Source organism: Chiloscyllium punctatum, chromosome 24, assembly GCF_047496795.1.
Source record: "Chiloscyllium punctatum isolate Juve2018m chromosome 24, sChiPun1.3, whole genome shotgun sequence".
In the NCBI taxonomy this organism is placed as follows: domain Eukaryota; kingdom Metazoa; phylum Chordata; class Chondrichthyes; order Orectolobiformes; family Hemiscylliidae; genus Chiloscyllium; species Chiloscyllium punctatum.
The window spans coordinates 18606852-18631740 of record NC_092762.1 but is presented as its reverse complement, the minus strand read 5'-3'; positions in this window follow the sequence as shown (position 1 = coordinate 18631740).

Sequence of the window (24889 nt, the reverse complement as noted above, 5' to 3'; positions counted from 1 at the left end):
CACAAAATCGCTGAGCCCCATCAGGTTTGAGTATTAACAGAATCAGCGTACTCCACTCGCTCTGACTCGGATCAATGATATCTTCGTTGAGCATCGCATTCACTTCGATCTGGACCTCGGTGGCTATGTGAGGATGAAGCCTGCAGGGGAGTTGTTTATCAGAACAGCATTCACTACTTACAAACCATACACAAAACCATAAGTCCTCCCATCATGTTTCTGCAAATGTCCACGTACAATGAACAGTCAACTGGGTTCATTGCTCTTGCAACAGACAGGTCGCTATCCTATCCCACTCCTCAAGGACTTCCATGTTATTTAATGCATTTTGCTTCACATCAAACCTCATGACATCTGGATTTGATTCCTCATGCTGCGGGGCAATAACCAGCACCTGTTTCCCCAGTTCCTTATCTCTATATTAGTAAGAGTACAACGTATTCACATGATACACCTGTACCTCTTTTATATCCAGCATCTTTACCAGATATTTACTCAGTTAACCTGAGTCTACTTTTTCTCCATTTGGAAGGGGCCACTAAACCTGGCTTTGAAGGGATTACCTACCCCTGGTGGCATCTCCAATGAAAACAATACATCACATTTTACAGTTTTTACCTGTCACATATGTCATTCTATCCTCTGCCCTCTTCAGGTACTGTTTAGCTAACTCACATACATACTCGGTTTAATCTCTCCCTCACCTCAAATACATCATCGAAGAGAGACATCTCCGACTTCGATCTTGTTAATTTCACTTTAATTAATTCAAAAATTCCTCTCACACCATGTCCGAATATTAACTCAAAGGGACTAAACTGATTAGATTCGTTCAGGGCATCTCTCATGACAAAGAATTGAATGAGACACCTTTATCCCAATCATTCAGGTAATCCTGAGAGTACGCTGTTAACATGGTCTTCAGCGTCTGATGCCAACTTTCCAAGGCTCCCTGGGATCCAGAATGGGACGCACTTGATTGGAAGTGCTGTGAACCGAAGCTATCCATGATTTACTTAAAAAGCCGAGAACTAAAATGACTCCCTTGGACTGACAGAAATTCTCTGGGTAGCCCGTACTGAGTAAAGAAAGCTACCAACCTCTCCACCTCCCTTTTTGCCTTAACACTCCATAATGGAATTGTTTCTGGTAATCTGACAGACACATCGATTAAGGTCAGCAAATATTGGTTTCCACTTTTATATTAGAAAGGCGGCCTATGCTACTAACCATAACCCGCGTAAAAGGTCCGTCGAACGCAGGAATTGGCAACAAAGATTCTGGTTTGAGTCCTGCCTGGGGCTTACCGACATTTGGCAAGTATGACACATACGCCAAAAAATAACCACGTCCTTGTGCATTCCAGGTCGTAAAAATGCTGTTGTACCTTAGCCTGAGTCTTCCAGGTGACCTCCTGCAGGTAGTTTATGTGATACCCGTAACACTTCCTGTCTGTATGCGACCTCAAAAACAATCTGGGAAACTTTGGCCCATTTTTCCTCTTCACGAACCTGCCGTGGTCTCCATTTTCATATAGGATTCTATCTTTAAATTGCTAACGCTCTACAATACATTCTGATTCCTTTTCTGAGTATGCATCAATTTAGATAAATGTCTGTTGTAAGGCATTAGCCTCTCAGGACTAAACACCTCTGCCTGTTCTGGTTTCTCCCTCAGTGTTACATGAAACAACGGGCCAGCTTATAAAACTTCCGCTCCTTTGCCTTTCTCTTTACTTTTTGCCTCTTGCTGTAACTTACGACAGTGAAATCTTGATATTACACAGTCTGGACATTTTTTCTGGGTATTTATCTTTTAACCACTCAATTTCCTAGTCTTCCTCTGACTACGAAAGGTGTCACTCCCACCTGGGATCCTGCTAAATTGTTCTCAAGAATAAACCTGTATTTCTGAAACTGACGGTCTGTCACTCACTCCGACTGTCACGTCCCCAATCTCGATTTGGATCTCCAACCTGATCTTACACAGGGGAGCACTACATTTCTGTTCCCATTCCACAAATGATCACTCTCTCAGGTACCATGTCCGAAAGAGTGCAAATACTTTCATCACTTACTTTTAGAGGCTGAGAGAATGTGAGGATTACAGATGCTGAAGATCACAGGTGAAAGGTGTGACACTGGAAACGCACAGCAGGTCAGGCAGCAACCGAGGAGCAGGAGAATGCACATTTCAGGAATAACACTTTCATAAGGAAACTGGGGAATGGGGGAAAGGGTTATGAGAGATACATAGGTGGGTCGGGGTGGAGCAGGGCGGAAGATAACTTAGAATGCGATAGGTAGATGCAGATCGGGTGTGATGGTGAAAGGTCAGAGGGCAGGGTGAAGCGGACAGGTGGTAGGACATTTGGGACCCTCCAACCACATGGCATCAACGTCTACGTCACCAGTTTTCAATTCACCCCTCTCCCAAACTCATCCCAGATCCAAACCTTCAACTCAGCATCGCCTTATTCAACTCTCCTGACTGTCCACCGTCCTTCCCACATGTCCACTCCACCTTCCTCTCTGACCTATCACGATCACTCACATCTTCATTTCTCTATCGCCTTACCACTGACCTGCCCCCAGCCCCACCTCTAACCTCCTATTGACCTTTTACCCCATTCCCTACGCCTCCACGCCACTTTCCAGATGAAAGCCTTGTGCCTGATATGTCGATGTTCAGACCTGTTGTGACCTGCCTGACCTGTTGTGCTTTGCAAACGCCGCACTTTTCGAAAATTAGAGGCTGAGCAGATCCCTTATCTCGAAAAATTATACCTTGTTGTCCTTCTCCCCTGTTCTTCCTGAGTAAACTTTGCCCACTTTGATGAATTCCTTATGGAGATCAGTTACTAACTCCATCCCCAAACCCTGCCAAAGCTGTGCACTCTCCTGCAGCTCCTCAACTTTTCTTGGGGTTTCCTTTACTACTTCCACTAACGCCACGCGCTTAACCTCTTTTACCACATCTTTTCACACAGTGCCTTTCTACAATGACTAGCATTGTTGCTTTGTGAGCCCCACTTAGGTCAGTGAAGACATCTTTTCTCGCTGCGATTCTTAAATCACTGGCACTGTAATTCTGTGTATTCCACTCGGTATTGTGAAAACACCTGAGGACTTTCACCTCCCTTCACACCTCTTGTGATTTTTTATTAACCTAAAGCAAACTATTCCCAGTGTGCTAAATTTTTTGTTTTGTCGAGTAGGATTTCCCCTTCTCCCAATTTCTATCCCTCACAGGTGGGAGATCCCACCAGAAGCGAAATTGCAGCTCATGCACCAATGCGTATATACCTGCCATCTCTGTAACTCTTCTCACTTCTTCAACTTCCTGTTCATTCGCAGGAACTCTGATCATCTCTGGAAGTGAGTGTTTAAATTCCTCCAGGAGATTGCTCTGTCTCAGAGCCTTACATGTCTTGTCTATTTTTCAGGCCCATGCCCATCTATCAAAATTACTATGCTTGACTCATTCAAACTCAATATCATTCTGACCTGGTTCCATCATTACGTTTCTGAACCCCTCTCTATATATTTCTGGTACCAATTCATTGGCACTTAAAATAGCCAGTTTGACATCGACATAATCCTTCACCCCTCATCTGACAGCGCCATATATACCTCACTAGCTCTACCTACCAGCTTTGTCTGAACTATGTTCACTGACCACTCCATCTTTCTATCCAATTTTTCAAATGAAATGATAAAGGCAGCCACATTTTTCTTATCAAAATATGGCAATGTTTTAGCATATTTATGTATATACATATACATATATATGCCTACATTCTATTTTAATCTCTATCCTGTTAACTTGACTTGACTGCACAACTTTTCAAGTTCAAATTCTCTCTCTCTCTTTCCTCATCTCGCTTTCTCTTTCTCTTCTACCTCTCTTTCTCTTCTCTCTTTCATTTAGTCTCACGTTTTAATCTTCTAACTCCATTACTGCATTTGCAATAAATTTTTTCTAACACGACTGCACTCACTGTCAGTTTCTCAAATACACTGAAGTGCTTGACCAACTTCATTCCAATTTCAGCTTTCCTTTTGTCCCTGGTTAAACCCAATTCTAACCTATTTGCTAATTCTAACTGTACGCCCTTTCTCTGTCTTTCTCAACTTTCTTGGAAAATTGGGAATCGTTTTGAAAACCCGGAACCTCTTTAGCAATGTCAAGACACATTTCTCTCACTTCTCATTTGATCATTCTTAAGTAACAGAAACGAAACAAATTTTCCGATCTAAGCTTTATTTAAAGAACTCGGAAAATAATTGCCAAGTGTTGGAATCTGCTGGGACCTTTTATACCCCTAATATGTTCACATCTGTCCAAATCCTGAATGACAAGCCCCAAACTGTTACGACATCGATGTCGAACGCCTCTGTGAATAAAAACCAAACACCAAAAAAAGCTCACCTCGCCTCGTGATCTGTTAAAATATAAGTGACAGAGAACACCCAAATTCCACCATTCAAAGAAACATAACAATACATTTTATGAACCCGAACAGTAAACATTAAACAGCAACTATTCACAAATACAATACTACCTTTTCTTAATTGGTGACTACAACTTTGCAAATATGCCAGTCCATTAACCCACTTATTGAACGTTACGTTAACTTAATCTCAGCAATCACAAAATCTCTGTCTTCTCCGCTGTCCTCAGTCTTCCAGCTGCTGATCTCCCTGGGTCACCTTCTTTCTCTTTTTTTTTACTGTAAGTAGGTTTACATGAAAAACGTATTTTGGATGGAACATTTCTTCTAATTTGAGACCAGGACGTAAGATGACCAGTTAGCTTTCACACTAATTTTCAAAATAACCGCTTTATATACTCCCCATGACACATTAAATTCTCATAGTTTGATTGGTTTCCAGCTGTTAAAACAATAAAGTTCAGCTTCCAGTAGCTTCTGGTATCCTGGGTAAGTTTAAAATTAATTAGTTACATTCGAAAGGAATTTTTTGCATTGCAAGTAAGAGTCCCAGCTATCTCGAATGGACGTGGTATATTAGGGGCATTCTTATTTCTGGCCAGGTATGTTAGATATCTACCTCGTTTATCACCATCCTTAAATAATCTCTGTTTCGGAAAGGAGATTTCCCTCTTTGCTGTCTGGGTAATCGTAGCATTCAAAGTTGTTCTGAGCTGTAATCTGTTGCAACTTGGTTACAGATGGTCTGTCAAAGTATGCTATCTGAGCTGCCTTCAGGCAAGCCTCGATCACACTGCTGTGCTCTGCTTTCTCCCGCCTCTGGGTCGCTGAGTAAGAAATAATCGAACCCCTTGCATTGGCCTTGGCAGTCTCCCAGAGGACCGATGGATTACTGGCAATAACCAAATTAATATCCCCAAATTTTTAAATTCCCCTGAAAAATACTCAATAAACTAACTATCCTTCAGGAAGAAAGGAGCCATGCGGCAGTGCTGCGAGCCTATCCCATCTCCACTGACCTTAACCTCCATGTGCACTGCTGCATGATCAGAAATGGCTATCTTCGCAATTCTGCAGCACAGTGCAGAATTACTAATAAGGTCAACAGTTTAAAAAAATGCCAATACCCTTGCAGCACTTACGTGGTTGTGAGAAAGGTGAAGTCCTTCCCCTCAGGATGGAGACAACTCCACATACCCACAAACCCCACCTCCCTGTTCAGGTACACAAACTGGTTGGATTGCAGGGACATACCCACAAGACCCCAAGGCATCCTGTCCACTTTGCGGTTAATAAGTAGGTGAAAGTCTCCCGTTATTACTGTATGACGGGCCCCAAGTGCATTAACCTGGAAAGCACATCTGTAAAGAATTTGAGGGAATGTGCCAGGCGCAGCATACATTCAAATTCCTGTACATATCTCCATGTATTAATGCTTTAGGAATCAAAAACCGCCCATATTCATTCTTAATTTGGTCTCACAGTTGAAAGGGAAGATTCTTCTTGATGAGTTAGTAACCCCTCTGCATTGCGAATTAAAGGATGTGAAAAAAGCATATGTCTGAACACTGAGACAGAGAGGCGAGGAGAGAAGGTGGAGTTAAGCGAGGGCTGCCGGGAAGGTAAGGGCTTAATATATATTTAGGCAGTGGCTAAACCCGAGATAAAGCTAATGTAGTATTACCCTCCCGACGCGTCCGCTACACGGAAGCAGAAGACAGAGTAAGCTATGAGTTCTATTTTTTTCTTTATGGTTCTTTCTCATTTATTTAAATGCGTTGTTTGGGTTCAGTTAATTCATATCAATCAAAGCTTACAATGGCAGCGGACTTCAGACACGTGGCATGTGCCTCTTGCTTGATGTAGGAGCTAAGGAACGTGTGTTACATTCCGGACGCTTTCACTTGCAAGACGTGTGTCCAGCTGAAGCTCTTGATGACTGCATGATGGCTCTGGAGCTGCAGATGAACTCAATGCGGAGCATCCGGGATAATGAGGAGGTTGTGGATAGCACGTTTAGTGAACTGGTCACACCGCAGTTAGTGCTGCTGAGGGAGACAGCGAATGGGTGACCAAAAGATGGAAAAAGAGGAGGAAGGCAGTGCAGATGTGCCCTGCGGTCATCTCCCACAAAAACAGGTATACCGTTTTGGATACTGTTGGGGGAGATGGCTCACCAGGGGAGGGCAGCAGTTGCCAGGATCATGGCACCGTGGCAGGCACTGCTGTTCAGAAGGGTGGGAACAAGTCTCGTAGAGCCATAGTCAGGGGGGATTCTGTTGTGAGGAAAGGAGATAGGCATTTCTGTATCCGGAAACGGGACTCCCGGATAGCATGTTGCCTCCCAGGTGCTCCAGTCAGGAATGACACCGATTGGCTGCAGAGCATTCTGAAAGAGGAGGATGAACAGCCAGTTGTCTTGGTGCATATAGACACCAATGATATAAGTAGAAAAAGAGATGCGGTCCTGAAAGAAGAATTCAGGGAGCTTGGGGAGAAGTTAAAGAGGAGGACCTCAAAGGTAGTGATCTCGGGATTACTACCAGTGCCATGTGCTGAGCAGTATAGAAATGAAAATTAGGCAGGATGAGCACGTGGCTTGAGAGATGGTGTCGGAGGGAGGGGTTCAGATTTGTTGGACAATGGGACCGGTTCTGGGGAAGGTCGGACTATTATAAAATGGACATTCTACATCTGAACCAGAACAGAACCAATATCCTTGGGGAGCTTTTGCTACTGCTGTTGGGGTGGTTTTAAACTAATGTTGCAGTGGACTCGGAACTAGAAGGGAAAACAAGTAGGCAGCGAGGTCGAGACTGGAGACTGTAGGAATTATGAAGATAGCATTAATAATGGAAAGAGTAGGCAGACAGCAGATGAACGCGAAAAATAAAACTGGTGGCATGAAATGCATCTACTTTCATGCAAGGTTTATAGTGTGTATGGAAGATGAAGTTAAGTCTTCGATTGGTACCTGGGAGTATGATGTTATTGCAATCATAGAGACTTGATTGCGGTGGGGGATTTCTTTGGGAACAGTGACCACAATTCTGTAAGTTTTAGAATGCTCGTAGATAAAGTAGAGAGTGGTCCTAAGGGAAGAATATTAAACTGGATCAAGGCCAATTATATCAAAATTAGGCAGGAGCTTGGAAATGTGAATTGGACACAGCTATTTGAAGAAAAGTCCACATTTGGAATGTCGGAACTTTCAAAGATCGGTTAAAGGTAGTGCAGGATCGGCATGTCCCGTTGAAGGCAAAGGATAGGAAGGGCAAGATTCGTGAACCGTGGGTGACAGGAGAAATTGTACGACTAGCCAAAACAAAAAGGGAAACATACATAAGGTCTAGGGAGCTGAGAACAGAATGGGCCCTGGAGGAATATCAGAAGAATCGAATAAATCTGAAAAGTGGAATCAAGCGGGAGAAAAGGGGTCATGAATTAGCTTTAGCAAGCAGAATTAAGGTGAATCCAAAAGCATTTTATTCTGATATAAGAAGCAAGCGGGTAACTCGAGAAAGGATTGGTCCACTAAAGGATAACCATCTGAGAGAATGGGTGAGATTCTGAATGATTACTTTGCATCCGTATTCACTGACGAGAGGAGCATGATGAATGTTGAGATTAGAGATAGAAGTTTGATTAGTCTGGATCATGTTGACATAAGAAGCGAAGATGTCTTGGGTCGGTTCGATGTTATGAAGGTGGACAAAACCCTATGACCACATGGAATCTATCCCATGTTCCAGAGGGAGGTCAGAGAGGAAATAGCTGGGGCCATGACAGATATCTTTGTGGCATCCTTAAATACAGGTGAGGTGCCAGAGGACCGGAGTGTTGCTCATCTTGTCTCCCTGTACAAGAAGGGTAGTAGGGATATTCCAGGTAATTACAGATCAGTGAGCCTGACATCGGTGGTGGGGAAGATGCTGAAGAAGGTACTAAGGGATAATATCTATTTATATTGAGAAAAAACTGGGCTTATCAGTGATAGGCAACATGGTATTGTGCGGGGAAATCGTGACTTACCAACTTGATAGACTTATTCGAGGAAGTGATCAATTTGATCGAAGGAGGAAGGGCTGTTGATGTCATATGCATGGACTTTAGTAAGGCATTTGATAAAGGTCCCCATGGTAATTAATGGAGAATGTGAAGTTACATGGTGTGCAGGGTGTTCGAACCAGGTGGTTAAAGAATGATTGAGCAGCAGAAGACAGAGAGTAGTAGTTGAAGGGAGTTCCTCAAAATGGTGAAAGGTGACTAGCGGTGTTCCACAGGGGTCAGTGTTGGTGCCACTGTTGTTTGTAATATACATAAATGATCTGGAAGAGGGCACTGTTTGTATGATCAGCAGGTGTGCAGATGACACGAAGATTGGTGGAGGAGCAGATAGCATAAGGGACTATCAAAGAATAAATTAGGAGGTAGATAGACTGGGGAGTTGGGAGGAAAAAGTGGCAGATGGATTTATATCCAGATAAATGAGAGGTGATGCATTTAGGCAAGACTAATTCTCGAGCAAATTACAGAATGAACGGAAAAGCCTTGGGAAAAGCTGATGAGCAGAGACATCTGGGATTGCAGCTCTATTGTTCCCTGAATGTTGTTGCACAGGGAGATAGAGTGGTAAAGAAGGAATATAGTATGCTTGCATTCCTTGGACGGGGCATTGAATATAAGAGCTGGCAAGTTATCGTAACATTGTGCAAGACATTGGTTCGGCCACATTTAAAATTCTTTGTGCAGGTCTGGTCGCCACATTACCAAAAGGATGTGGAAGCTTTGGAGAGGGTGCAGAGAAAATATACAAGGATGCTGCCTGGTATGGAAGGTGCTAGCTGTGAAGAAAGGTTGAGCAGGTTAGATTTATTTCATTAGAAATATGGAGATTGAGGGAGCACCTGATTGCAGTTTATAAAATCATGAAGGGTATAGACAGGGTGAATAGAGACAAGCTTTTTCCCACGGTGAAGGATTCAATAAAGAGAGGTCATGCTTTCAAAGTGAGAGGTGGAAAGTTTAAGGGGGAGACACGCAGCAAGTACTTCACACAGAGGGTAGTCGGCATTTGGAATGCGTTGCCAGCAGAGGTGTTCGAGGCAGGCACGGCAGATTCATTAAAGATGCATCTGGACAATTGCATGAGTAAGTTGGGAGTATAGGGATACAGATACTTTGGAATTCACCGACAGGTTTAGACAGTCCAGTTGCTTTGGTTCAGGCTTGGAGGGCCAAAGAGCCTATTCCTGGGCTGTACATTTCCTTGACTCTTTGTTCTTCTTTGTACTGCCTGCTGCAAACTGAATTGCTCCATACTGGTTAGATGTGTTTCTTGCAGCAAGGCAGCATCGACCATCTTTTTTCTCAGCCTTGACAGCATCTTTTTACTCTTAATTGGTGAATGACTTCCCTTTACATTCCAGGTGCACCATTGAAATGAACTGTTAGCCATAGCCGTCTGAAATAGCCCGTGAACCCCTGGCAGGAAGAACTCCACTCATAGCGTGCCGAGTGAAAACAGCAAACAGTTCGTAGAAATATAAAAATACGACTTTCAAAACTACCAGATCAAAACTTCTACAACATATGTCTACAACACACCAACATCGAACACAAATGAAAGGATACTGTGCCCCCTTGCCCACAGGGGGCGCTCAGACTACCAACTAACCCCTTCATGACTCCATCCAGCTGAATATGTACCCCAAACGCAGACAGTATCCTATAACAAGTAAATTAAAAGTGGGCGCTCAACCCGTCTTATCCATGCTTTAACCTTCTGTACTCCTTGTCAAAAAAAACAAAAAAAAACACATCGCACTTCCACGAACCATATCCCCATCCCATATCAAGGGAGAGAAATGAAAAGGAAATGATAAAAATAAAAGCAAAGGACAACGGTAGGAGAGAGAGAGAGAAGGGAAAATATAGAGGAAAAAGAAAAAAAAACGTAGGACATCCAGAAATATATATATATATAAAGGCTGTACAGGTAAACCACAGAGAAAAAATAAAGCAAACATTATTGTCCACATTAATTGAGCCAGCCAGTCTCTTATAAGGTGTCCAAGAAGTCCTTTGCCTTTTATGTTGAGTCAAAATTAAACATGGACCCTCCATGGCTGAAATGTAATATTGCCAGATATCTTACAGAGTACTGGAGATTCAAGTCCCTCAGCCGCCTTTTTAAACTCACCAAACGCCTTTCTTTTGCAATCACGATTGCAGAAAAGTCTTGGAAAAGCATAATTGGCGATCCAGTGAATGCCAGGGCATGTGGCTCCTTCCCCATCGCTCGAGAAACTTCCAGCACCGTTTACATACATCTATATCTGCTGGTGTCACACTGCGACCGGGTGAGGGCGCGGGACCGTTTACAGCCTGTGCACTGCGACGGTGGGCCCACTCGCCCGAACCCGGCATGACCCAACTCCCAGCTTCAATAACTGCGGAGCCATTGCTCCAAGAAGCTGACCAGCTGGCATCCATCTTCCTGTTCCTGCAGCCAGATCAGATAGATGTTGTTCCGACAGTCTTTTCTCTTCCAAAGCCTGTGCCTGCTATTCTGTTCCAGGGCCTGGACCTGACACGACAAGGATTCCACCGCAGTTTCAGTGGCTGCAGTCCGTGGCTCCTCCTCCATACTGTGCTTGCTGAGATGCTGGACCTCCTGGCCATGCTCCTGCAGCATGACCGAGATCGTTTCAAGCTTGGCCCCAGTCTCCTCCACCGCTGAATCGATCTTCTCTCAGTTTCACACACTCCAAGGCCAGGCTCTGCTCCACAGCTGAGTCCCTGGAAGCGCATGATGAGGTCGATGATGCGTTCGCATACATGTTCCTTGCTGGCAGGGAGTTCCCTGCTTGTTGCACACCTCGCAGTCCCCTTTAGTGATTTTTCTAACAATTTTAAACTCACACACAGCAATTCTGGGCGTCAAAAACTAATGATTTCGACCGCAATGGGTAATGAAGGGAGAGTAAGTGTCCCATTCTATCTGGGTTCTGGTGCAGAGCTCAGCAGGTGAGTCCAACGAAATCGCCACCATCTTGAAACCCACCGTATGCCTTCTTAAAAACCCTCTCAACCTGGGTGACAGCTTTCAGGGATCTATGCATATAGACACAGTGAGCTCTCTGCTCATCCTCATGACCATGAATCTTTCCATTAGCCCAGTACTCTTTATTCCTGTTGCTCCTTCTGAAATGCATCACCTCACACCTTTATGCATTAATCTCCAATTGCAATCTCTCAGCCCAGCTGTGCATAATATCTATGCATCTGTGTAACCGGTCGTATTTTTCAGTACGATCCACAACTCCAACAACCTTAGTGTCACCTGCAAATTCGCTAAGCCATCCTCCTCCTCCATCATCTCGGAAATTTATAAAAGTGACAAACCAGTCACCACCAGTAACTGAACATCAGGATGAAAATTTCCCATCAACCTCCACCCTCTGTCTTCTTTTAACTAGCCAATTTCTGATCCAAACCCCTAATTCGCCCTCAATCCCATGCCTCTGTATTTTGTGCAATAGCCTCCCGTGGAGAAACTTATCAAACGCATTCCTGAAATTCATATACATCACATCAGCCACTTTATCCTCATCCACTTGTTTGCTCATCTTCTCAAAGAATTTATAAAGGTTTGTGAGGCACAACCTATAGTTTACAAAACCGTGTTGACTATCCCTAATCAACTTATTCCTCTCGAGATTTTAATAAGTACTATCTCTTGTAACCTTGCCCAATACTATACCCACAAACTAAGTAAGGGTCACTGGTCTATAATTTCCAGGGATGTATCTACTCCTCTTCTTGAGCAAGGGGACATTTGCTCTCCTCAAGTCTGCTGGCACTACCGCCGTTCCTTTGCAGTCATTGGGTCAAAATCCTAAAATTCCCTCCTTACTGGCATAATGTGTCAACCCACAGCAAGTGGACTGCAGTGATTGAAGAAGGCAGTTCACGACCACCTTCCCAAAGGTAAATCGGGATCGGGTATTAATGCTGGACAGCCAGCGATTTCAAGTCCCACAAATATATTTTAAAACGCTCTTGAATAGATATGATCTGCAGTCAGATGAAGGAAACGGAGTTTGTCACCGTAACAGAAGGCGGTGACGCCCATGCTCCCAATATATAAGTAGCAAGGGCAGTGAGGTAATGGTTCACTACTGAAACTCAGTTGGTTAGCATGGAGACCCATCAGCAACACTGCCAGAAGCAATGAGGGAAACAGTAATTGAACAAGTTCACTGGTGCAGTTTGTAATAGTCTGCAAAGTAAATATCTGAATTCAGAGTCTCAACAGGAACAATAATGGTGGGAAGAAGTGAAGACTGTATGAAAGAACAGTAATGCAGTCATAACTGGTTTATAGAAAATAAATCTGGAGAGTGAGACTTACCAGGGTGACCAACTATAGAAAGACGAGGATAATAAATGTATTGAATAATGCAAAGAGCATAATCGATGCGCAATGGTAATGACAACCAACCATAATATGTAGAAAGAATAGAAAATCATAGGATATACTACGATCCATTGTTGGAACTTTCCAGTCTAATGTTCGCAGATCCTGATCCATTGTTGGAACACTCCATTCTAATGTTCTCAGATTCTGATCGATTGTTGGAACTTTCCAGTCTAATGTTATCAGATACTGACTTCTCCTCCCCTTCTCTCTGGGGGTGCTGATCTCTGTTGGTTCTGTCGGTGATACTGCAACGCATACAATGGAATCGCACATTGAACGGAGCCCATTTATCATTAAAAGACGAAAACTCTCCACTAGGATAATTAGAATCCATGAAGATTGGCATCCATCACAGTCACTGAACAAACAGGCTCAGTTACATCTTCGTTACATGTCTTTTCATACCAAAACAAAAGTGAGCATTTACTTAGTTTGGATGGAATGGACGATCGTTACGGACGGATGAACCATTAATCTTTCAATTTATTGAAGAGTTTTCCTTGCATGTGGGTGTATTGCTGGAACACTGCAGGGTTGTATATGTCCCTCCCTGTTTATAAAAGGAGACAGGGATAACATCACAAAACAGCTACAAAAAATGACTGGTGGGGGTATTTCTGGAGATTTCAACCAAAGGTATGATACTTATTGCCAATTGACGTTGTGTGAGGTTACTCTGGGGAAAAAGTGCCCAGTTCTAAAAGCCGTTGATATATTTGAGACAAATCATTGGGACAGTTACTCAGGAACGGGGAAAGCAATTCTCTCCCAATGTGCCTGTAACAGAGGGATAGCCTGAGGCCATTCAGCCCACTCGAGCCTCGTTCCAAATGAAGCGGTGGAAAGATGGAATTTTGATAAGTTTTACAAAGGGAACTATTCAAAACAGAGAGAGTGTTACTGGAGCTGTATGAGGTGTTGCTGAGAGGGCACCTGGTACACTTAGTTGTTTGTGTTTCTGTAACTGGGAGGGAGGGGCTTCATTCGATACAGTTTACCAGCCATTCATAATCTACAGGCTTCTGTGTCATTTCATGTCTCTGACCTATTACAGAGGGATAGGAGCAGGCCATGTAACATCTTGACCCTGTTTCAGAGGGACAGGTGATGATTTGACACCTGAATGCAGGCTGAGGTGACCAGTTGTATTCAGGGGCCACAATTTAACAGATGCTCTTCATAACCTAGGTGGCAACAAGTTAGCATCTTCGTGCAAATAACATGACAAAATGGCTTCTAGGCTGCAAACTGACAATTCTTCTAAAGCTGCAGAAAATGGATTTCATGTTACTGACTGCTAATTCTGTATAAATGACAAACCACAGTCTGCTTCAGTAGTGATTAGCAGACAATGAGCTATTTAAAGCATCTGAATATTTCAGCTAGATGAGATAGATTTATCCGGCTTTTAGGTGCAGGTGCAATGGTTCAGTTCGTGATACAAGAATGGCCTGAGTTTTGGAAAATAAAGTTGGTTACCAGAAGATATCTTTGGACAACGGAACTGTCACATAAAGCAATATCGAGCATTGATTGGTAATTGTCTGAATGTTCTATTCCATCATGGCCTGAATCTTCTTCAAGAAAAGTATTTTAAAAGTCTTTGTTTTCAGCTTTGTGCATTATTACACCAAGGAAAAAGGAAGAAACCTTTGTGTTTCTGCACGCTCTGTACTCGGCCGTATGAAAAATAAAGAGTGCAGTCTTAACAGTCAGACTAGTCCTGCATTTTCATTCTCCGCTTCCTGCTTCCTCTTCCCCTCAGCCATGCTGACTTCATTATCTGGTTCCTTAGGCTTGAGTTAATAGCCCCTTTCAGTTCACCAACCTCCTCATTTGTTTCCCGATCCCCTGCCACATTAGTTTAAACCTGCATCAACAGCGTTCGCAAAAACACCCCAAGCACATTGGGTCCAGTCCAATCCAGAGGTAGACCATCCAATGTGTAATAGTCCCACCTCCCCCAGAACTGGTCCCAATGTCCCAAACATCTGAACCCTTCTCTCCTGCACCATCTCTCAAGCCACATATTCTTAGTGATTGTTCGAACATTCCTACTCAACCGAGCAGTTGACACTGTTAGCAAACCTGAGATTACTACCTCTGAGTTCCTACTTTTTAAATTAGTTCCTAACTCCCAAGATTCGTCTTGTAGGACCTCAACCGGACGGTACATTAATGTGGGGAGATTTCATTTAGGCATATAATGTATTAGGAATACTATATTAGACGAATGAATGAGCTATGTAACTCCAAATACTGTTGATCTTGTTCATGCTGATCGTGTTTTTGAGTGTCCTGCACATTGGAACTTCTACGCCTTACTCTGTCCAAGTTTATTTTTCACCCTATGATCTGTGTGTCCTTGCTTACTGTCATCTGCTTGTAATGCTCGCAAATGAAGCTTTCACTGGACTAAGGCACATATGGCAATATATCTACTAAGGTAATTATATCTCACCCTAACTGTGTCGATTTTACAAATATGTGTTCGTCGCTAACCCTCACGTTCCAACGTAACCATTCCTCCTTAGAACATAGAACATAGAACAATACAGCATAGAACAGGCCCTTCTGCCCACGATGTTGTGCCGAACATTTGTCCTAGCTTAAGCACCTATCCATGTACCTATCCAATTGCCGCTGAAAGGGCACCAATGATTCTGACTCTGCCACTCGCACAGGCAGCGCATTCCATGCCCCCACCACTCTCTGGGTAAAGAACCCACCCCTGACATCCCCCTACACCTTCCACCCTTCACCTTAAATTATGTCCCCTTGTAATACTCTGTTGTACCCAGGGAAAAATTCTCTGACTGTCTACTGTATCTATTCCCCTGATCATCTTATAAACCTCTATCAAGTCACACCTCATCCTTCGTCGTTCCAATGAGAAAAGGCCTAGCACTCTCAACCTATTCGCTAACGACATATTCTCCATTCCAGGCAACATCCTGGTAAATCTCCTCTGCACCCTCTCCAAAGCTTCCACATCTTTTCTAAAATGAGGCGAGCAGAACTGCACACAGTACTCCAAATGTGGCCTTACCAAGATCCTGTACAGCTGCAACATCACCTCACGACTCTTCAATTCCATCCCTCTGCTAATGAACGCTGATACACCATAGGCCTTCTTACAAGCTCTATCCACCAGAGTGGCAACCTTCAAAGATCTATGAACATTGACCCCAAGATCCCTCTGCTCCTCCACATTACTAAGAACCCTATTGTTCACCCTGTATTCTTATTTGTCCTTCCAAAATGGACAACCTCACACTTGACAGGGTTGAACTCCATCTCCCACTCCTCAGCCCAGCTCTGCATCATATGTAAGTCCCTTTGCAGCTGACAACAGCCCTCCTCACTATCCACGACTTCACCAATCTTCGTATCATCTGAAAATTTACTGACCCACCCTTCGTCTCCCTCTTCCAAGTCACTAATAAAACATACAAACAGCAGAGGACCCATAACTGATCCCTGCGGAACTCCACTTGTAACTGGGCTCCAGGCCGAATATTTACCATCTACCACCACTCTCTGACTTCGACCGTTTAGCCAGTTTTCTATCCAACTGGCCAAACTTCCCACTATCCCTTGCCTCCTGACTTCCGCACAAGCCTACCATGGGGAAACTTATCAAATGCCTTACTAAAATCCATGTACACTACATCCACTGCTCTACCTTCATCCTCATGATTGGTCACCTCCTCAAAGAATTCAATAAGTCTTGTAAGGCAAGAACTACCCCTCACAAATCCGTGCTGGCTGTCTCAAATCAATCAGTGTCATTCCAGATACTCATAAATCCTATCCCTCAGAACCCTTTCCATTACTTTTCCTTCCACTGAAGTAAGACTAACTGGCCTCTAATTCCCGGGGTTATCCCTCTTCCCTTTTTTGATTAGGGGCACAACATTCGCCACATCCAGTCCCTTGGCACTACCCCCATTGACCGTGAAGACGAAAATATCATTGCCAACGGTTCTGCAATTTCCTCTCTTGCTTCCCAGATAATCTTAGGATATATCCCGTCAGGCCCGGGGACTTGTCAATCCTCAAGTTGTTGAAAATGCCCAACACATCTTCCTTCCTAACAAGTATCTCTTCTAGCTTACCAGTCTGTTTCATACTCTCTTCTGCAATAATACGGTCGCTCTCATTTGTAGATACTGAAGAAAAGTACATTATTCACTTGTTAGCAACAATGTTAAAAAAAGTATTCAGCAAATTCAAAAACACCACTCCCACTGGTTGTCTTTTGTGGATGCATCAACTAACAGAAACTCCAAAGGTTTATCAACGATGATTTCCGGTTTCTAAATGTAAGCTGACTCTGTCAAGTCACATTGTGTTTTCCCAAGTGTCGAGTTATAAAATTTCTCTCAGAAGGTTCTAATATTTTCCTCAGACGTGACATCAAAGTCCCTGGTTATTTTTTTTTGTTTCCCCTCTCACTCCGGTTTTAAATATTTAGGATTACAATAGCTACTTTCCAGTCTGCAGGAACCAGAATTTCCAGAGGCTAAGAATTTTGAAGGGTAATCAACACTCCGTTCTTGTCATTACAACATTTAAAAGACATTTGGAAAGGTACATGAAGAGGAAAAGTTTGCAGGGATATGGGCCAAGTGCCGACGGATGGGACTAAGTTAGTTTAGAATTGGAATAGTCAGCATGGACTGGTTGGACTGTTTCGGTCCTGTATGACACCATAGCTCTTTCACTTGCTGTAATGCCACTTCCCTGAAAACTCTGGATTGGAGCTCATTTGGTGCAGTAACTTGCCAACCTTCAATTTAATTAGTTTTTTGAGGAAGTTCTCTTCATTAATTCTAATCAAGCACAGTTTCTTAATTTCACCAGTCAGTCTGTCCCACAGAATTTCTGGAAGATTTTATGTACCTTCTGTTGTGGAGACAGCACGAAGGTATTACCCTCAGCAGGAGGCAGAGATGGCTTCCGTCACTGTGTGAATACATTGGAGCAATGCAATTGTGAGATGATGGACGTGGCACCCACTACAGCTCAGAAAGTTCCAGAATCAAAACAGTTCAATGAAACTGTCACTTCCTGGTCACTGACAGAATAGTCCTCTCCCTCACGCGAGGTGACAGGTTGTGCTGAAACAGGTGATACAAAACTGTGACCACCTCATTTTAGAATCAAACTATCTTCACACTTTTCACCTGTCCTTGGTCGAGGTCGAGGAAAGAAAAGGTTTGCGATCAAAATATGTGTAACGAGAAGAGTTGCCAGATGAGAATTTCATCTGGAAACGTGTGGATGATAGTTTATTGAGAAACTGCATTGTCACAGAAGTGAAGACTGGGGATATTGGGAAGGTGGTCGTGGACAGGTTTTGTGGTAGACAGAATATTGATATATAAATCAGTTCAGGTTATGGACACTTTTGGATATTTGTAAGTGAAGGATATGAAATTCATGGAATAGAAATTGTGCTGGTAATTGAAAGTGCAGACAATAATTTGGATCTTTGCCAAATATACATTACAGAGAAAATGATGATATTCACAACGGGTTAGATAATTAGTAAATGTGCAGAGATATGTTCACCAGGAACACCAACAATAGCGAGGATGGGATAGTAACCTGCCTGAATAATCATCAGTACACAGAGACATTTGAGATGTTGTTACTTCACTTATGTTTCCCCCACCACAACAACTTCCAACATAAAAATTGTCTCTGTGCACAACTGCCCTGAACATACACAAGAAATGTCGATTTATCTGGATTTTACTCTCACAGCTCTTACCAATTAATTGTTTATTATTAATACAACGCAATTCGATAATCTGCTTGTAAAGATGCAAACATCTTATTGCACAGTTTGTATGCCTTTTCATTTTTAGATTTTTTTTGTAACCTTAGCGCAAAAGTAAATGTTCTGTTTAAAATTGACCTGTTTAGCTGAGATATTCTGTTCCCCTTCTCTCAACAGACCCTCTGCCTCCTGGTCCTTTCTGGCATTCCCTGATCTAATCTATCATTCTCAACGTGATGTATGTTTTAAATTCCAACTTGTTTCAGTTAATCCATTTTTCCACCAGGAAACATATACATTGGCCTGGTGTGTTCTGTCAACAGTTGGTGCCTGTCATATTTATGGAGATAAATGTTCTGACATCAATCCCAGAATTTCAACATATTAATCTGTTGCACATACACTGTAAAAAGGACAAAGCACACAGGAATTATCAAACCAAATACAGAAGTACATCTACTTCCATCACTCATGTAGACTTCTCTATTTTTTTGCATTTCCAGGTCTATATTCTCTCTCTCTCTCGCTCTTTGTCTTTCCATCTAGTTAGTAAATCCTCCAATCGTTCTTCGTTTCTAATGTCTCAAACATCCCTCTTTCAGTATACATTTATTGCTTACTTTTCGATGAGATGGCTTATAATTGAGTAATGTAACTAACAAGACATGAAGGATTACTTGTCCAGAGATAATTGGAAGGGGAGCTGAGCATGGGAAGATGGTAAAGCAGCAATGGCAGTAGTTTCTGAAGATAATTCAGCAGCACATCAGAAATTCATCCCAAGTAAGAAGAAAGATATTCAGCGGAAGACAAGGCAGCCATGAGTGATAACGAACTCAGGGACAGCATAAAAACAAAAGAAAATGTGCGCAATGTGGTGAACATTATTGAGAATCTTCTTTGAGCAACTCATCTCGTTTTCTACTTATATCGTTGGTGCCTATATGAACTGACTGTTCATCCTCACCTTTTAGGACGCTCTGAGGCCTTTCAATGACTTCCCTGAACAGAGCACCTGGGAGGCAACATACCATCTAGGAGCCCCGTTTACGGCCACAGAACCGCCTATCGTCTCCACTCACAACAGAATCGCCGATTAAAATGTTCATACAAGACTTTTTCCCACCCTTCTGAACAGCACTGCCTGCCACGGTGCCATGATCTTGACAACTGCTGCCCTCCCCTGGTGAGCCATCACCCCCAACAGTATCCAAAACAGTATGCCTGGTTTGGATGGAGATGATCGCAGGGGACATCTGCACTGCCTTCCGACTCTTTTTCTGCCTTTTGGTCACCCATTCGATGCCTCCCTGACCAACTCTAACTGCTGTGTGACCAGTTCACTAAACGTGCTATCCACGACCTCCTCAGCATCGCAGATGCTCCACAGTGAGTCCATCCACAGCTCCAGAGTCGTCATGTGTTCAAACAAGAGCTGCGGCTGGACACACTTCTTGCTAGTGTAAGAGTCAGGAACGTCAGCCACGTGCCTAAGCACTCATATCAAACAAGATGCACAGGTGACGGATCTGAGTCAACCATTGTAGTTTGCTGAAAGGTTGTCAAAGTACAGTGGAAGTTTATAGTATCCATTTGCCGAACAGACATCTTACATTTCAAGATTTTCCCTTATCCATGGCGTGTGTGTGTGTGTGTGTACACGTGTGTGTGTGTGTGTGTGTGTGTGTGAGAGAGAGAGAGAGAGAGAGAGAGAGAGAGAGAGGCTGACGAGAAAACTGTTGTTATTTTGGTATTCTCTAATTAGATTCAGGGGCTCAGACTTTTTTACATGATTGTTCGCGTTTACTTTGGTGTTTGTTTGGAACTCAGAATTAACCGGAGTTCAGAATTTTTAGATCATATAACTTGAGCCGCCATTTTAATCAAATCTGTATCTGCTCAAATTTTCCAAGTATTGACTCACAGTCCATGACATACGAAGGAATGAATATAAATCTGACATGACAAGTGAAGGTTAGAAAATAACCACAGAGGACATTGGGGTGCGATGGATAAATATAGGTTATTTGAGTCGTCAAAGAGCTGTCAAATAGAGGTTTACGTTTTTAAAGGTGAAGTTGTCCATTTTGTCTGGAAGAAAAGATTTTTTATTAAATAGAGGGAGACTCCATAACTCTGAGATGCAGTTGGATCAGAGTGCAACATGACCTAAATCACAAAGTGCTAGCATACAGCTACATGACGTATTTAGGAAAGTGAATAAATGTTTTCCTTTTATCATGGGGGAATTTAAACAGAAAGTAGAGAGCACTGTTGAGCTTTTATCTTGAATGCTCTAATTCTTATTGGTCACCCTGATTATGGAAGGAATTAATACATTGGATGCAGTTCGGAGAATGCTTACGAGAATAATACCTACTGAATGACTTGTCATACAAAGGGAACTCGGATATTCTAGGCTTTTGTCAGTTTGTGTTTCGGAGAGAAAGAGGCAAATTCAAAAAGAAGATGTTTCATCTTACAGAAGAGATGAGAATGAAGGATTACTGTCTAAATGTCAGTGGTTGTCCATTTAAAACAGATCGAGATGATTTGTTTTATTTCAAAACGTAGAATCTCTGACACGTTATTAAAGCAGAGCTATGGAATATTTTAAAGGCAGAGATAAATATTTTATTGTTGAGAGAGTGGTGGTGAAAGGTTTTCAGGCTAGGCAAGATTGCGGATTAAAGTTACAATTAATGAGACATACTCATGTTGAATATCTAACTCATCCCTGTTTGTATGGGATGTGGCAGGTTGATTAAACTGCCAAATTGGAATTTCAATGTAAAGACTCAACAAACAAGTTTATAATGCTGAAATCCTCCATCTTCAGAGCTTTTTCAATGGTTGAATTTTCAAGCGTTTATTTGAAATCACTTAATTTGTGCTGTAACACCAATTGCAGATATGGAAACTGTGACACTCCCAAGGCAGAAGAGATTCCAGTAATGAATGCAGTGATCACAAGAAAAGTTTTAGCCCAATGTGTGAGTTAATTAAATTTTATCTAGAACACAACAATGTGAAATAAAATTAGTACCACTTCCCGATAGTTCTATGGAGGGGCTTCTGTATGAGTACATGCCACAGCAATGCAACACACATCAGCCGACAGCAGTCACATTAACAAAGTTGCTTTAATATGTCTATAATGCTTGCATATTTCTGAGAGATTAGAGAATTTGTTTGCTTAAAAATAGTGGCATCAATACAAAACCTTCAAAAGTGGTCAGTCGAAAATTGCTTGCCCATTCAATATTCTGATCTCAATTTGTGGTCGGAAAATTTAGATAGCTGAGCTCTGAAGAAAGAATAAATGTATTGAACGCCTGGGTTCCTATTTCCTCTGCTCCCCTTACTCTGCCTGTAGTGTCTTAAAAATCCCCAATGCATGTTTTAAAGAAAAGAAAACTACTGATTTCCATTGTCCCACTACCTCTGGAAGTTGATCTACTTAATAAATACAGTTGATCAAAGAATATAATACTGAATCCCTGAGCATCAGCAATTTTATAACAGCTATAAGCCAATTGTGCATACAAGACCTAACTTAAAGTGTCTTCTTTCATGAATAATTTCAGCTGCATATCCTGTGAAGAACCAGGAAATCTAATTTCTCCAGGAACAGTTACAGAAAATAAGTTTGCTCCAGTTTGAGTATAAATGTTCTCTGATTCAGAATTCAAAGACGTGAAAGGATATTGCTAGAGAGCTGCTGTTCAGATTGTTCAGGGGCTTCCTCTTGAAAGCATGTGACAGCAGTGCAACAAACACCTTTGCAGACCAGACCACAGCAATCGCACCAAATTTGCATCTCTAATGCTTGCTTTGTTCCTACAGATTGAAGCTCTAATTTCACTATAACAACAGAAAGCATCAAAATAAAATCCGGAACAACTGCGAATGCTGTAAATCAGAAAGAAAAACAGAGTTGCTGGAAAAAAAATTGCTTTAAAACATCCAAATCTCTTCAGTGAAATGTTTCCCCATCATCAGCCCAGTCCTGAACGTTTTACCACCCAGTGACCTCTCTGGCCTACACTGCAAGGAAAAGTTCCATCTCCCCGATATTCTCTGCCTCTCCCCCTTCCTGTGCTCTGATTTTTGCAAACCAGTTTATGCAAGTTTGACAAAAAAAATCACCAACTTATGCAGTCATCCTTCTGTCGTGTGAGCAGTTTCTTTTTTAAAAAGTAGCTGAATAAGTGCTACAATACTGAATCCAGATCCTTCAGCCATTCCAGCAGCTGGCACACAATTGTATATGCAGGCGCATGCGGATTTCAGTGACTAAACTTGCCTGTTCAATTGCACGTCTGGTAAACCTGACGGCCAAAATGGTGATGGACATGGAATGCCGTGCCTTCCAAATCTAAGGCGGTCTCGAAAAAGTATGTTTGATACGATATGTGACGATGATTTTGCTTCATTCACAGTACATGAAAGTGAAAGTAAATTGCCGGTGGGCAGAAAAGTTGCGGTAAGATAATGTACAGACCCCTCATGAAAACACCACACAGCAGTGCAGAGATTACCATTCCTGACCATAGCAATCACATACTGCCTTTCCATTATCTACATTGTTCTTTGGGTTGGAGAGTTTTGTCTAAACTGACAATTTTAAGAGAGGACTACAAGGAAGCTTGAATTCAAATTGCTTGCAAATTTGGATTACTTATCCCTGATCATTTTCTCACTTAAAATGAATATATTTAAGAAATTCGTACCCCATCGCATTCTCACCCTTATTACCAATTATAGTGTCCATCAAACCTGTGAAAGTGGTTGAAGAATAAAATCAGTATTGATTGTAGTATTCGTCTGGATTGTAAGAAGTTTAACAAAAGAAGCTGAACTCAAGCTGAATCCAAAGTCTGCAGCCATTCAAACAGCTGGCAGTCAATACTAGCTGGAGGCAAATGCTAACGTAAACTCTTAATTTATCTTGCCTGACCAGTTACCGTCATGGCAAGGTTGACAATCCAAACTGCATGGGATATGGAAAATATAGTTCTCCAGGATTGTTTGCAATAACTGGAAAATATGTTTGATGTTTTGTGTAATTCATACTTCATTGGATATTATATTCTCCAAGGCAATTACTGGAGAACAAGCAGTTCCTGTGAAGTTATGTAGATACTCCCTTCTGCATCCAGGAATCATGTAGCAGGCCCTAGTTACCACAGTAAGCTTAACCCACAAAATATGTATTGCAACCAGAAGTTGATAGATAGTGTTATTTCTTACACAAGACTTCTGCAGTCATAATTTTATGAATTCTGGTGAAGCCCTGTTGGTGAACTGAGAGCTGGATTATAACGCGATGGTTGGCAGTGCCAAGAGTGGCATGGTACTGACAGTAGTTAATACAGAAGTTGTTGCCTGGTCACAAACCATGATTAAAATGCCATGATCCCAGGAGCCAACAGCAATAACAGAGTGAAGGCAGAGCAGTAACCTTTACTTTGCTGCCATTAGTGGTGGGTGTTGCTGAGCCTGCACAAAAGAGATTGGCAGGCCAAAGCCCACTGTGGTAGTTGAGGCGTTCTATTGCTCACAACACAGACAAACATGAGCGTCTCTCAATTGGTGCCTTCATTTGCCCACCACTGACAAGATAACATAATGGTGCAGAAAGGAATTGGGCTTTGCCCCTGAACTCCCCTCCACTTGGACTGACTCATGAGAATCTTGACAAGGGCCAGTTGACAAGGAAAATTCAGCCCTGTACGTCGAGACAGTACCAAAGGTCCTCATTGGAGATATTGGAAAATTGGTTGCCTAGTCTCCATTTGGGACTGGAGCTCTTTAGTTGAGATATTTTGAGACTTTGCAACAAGTATCAAGTATTAAAGCATGGTGTCTCCCTTTCTTTGCTACCACACTCCAGCCTCATTATCTTGTCTTGCAAATAACCAATGAGGGTTTTGGGTAATAAATCATCACCTACTGTAATTGTTTCTTGAACAAATTTTACAAAACTAGCTGTCAATTTCTTGAAATACTTACTCAAATTTTCAGGTTTATAATGATGATTTTACTATGGATGTAGATGTTCGCTTAAAATGACTGAATAACACTTTTCTGACTATTTGCAGATCACCTGACAGTCCAAAGTACCAGGTCGATGGAAAACTGTACACTCCAAAATCTATCA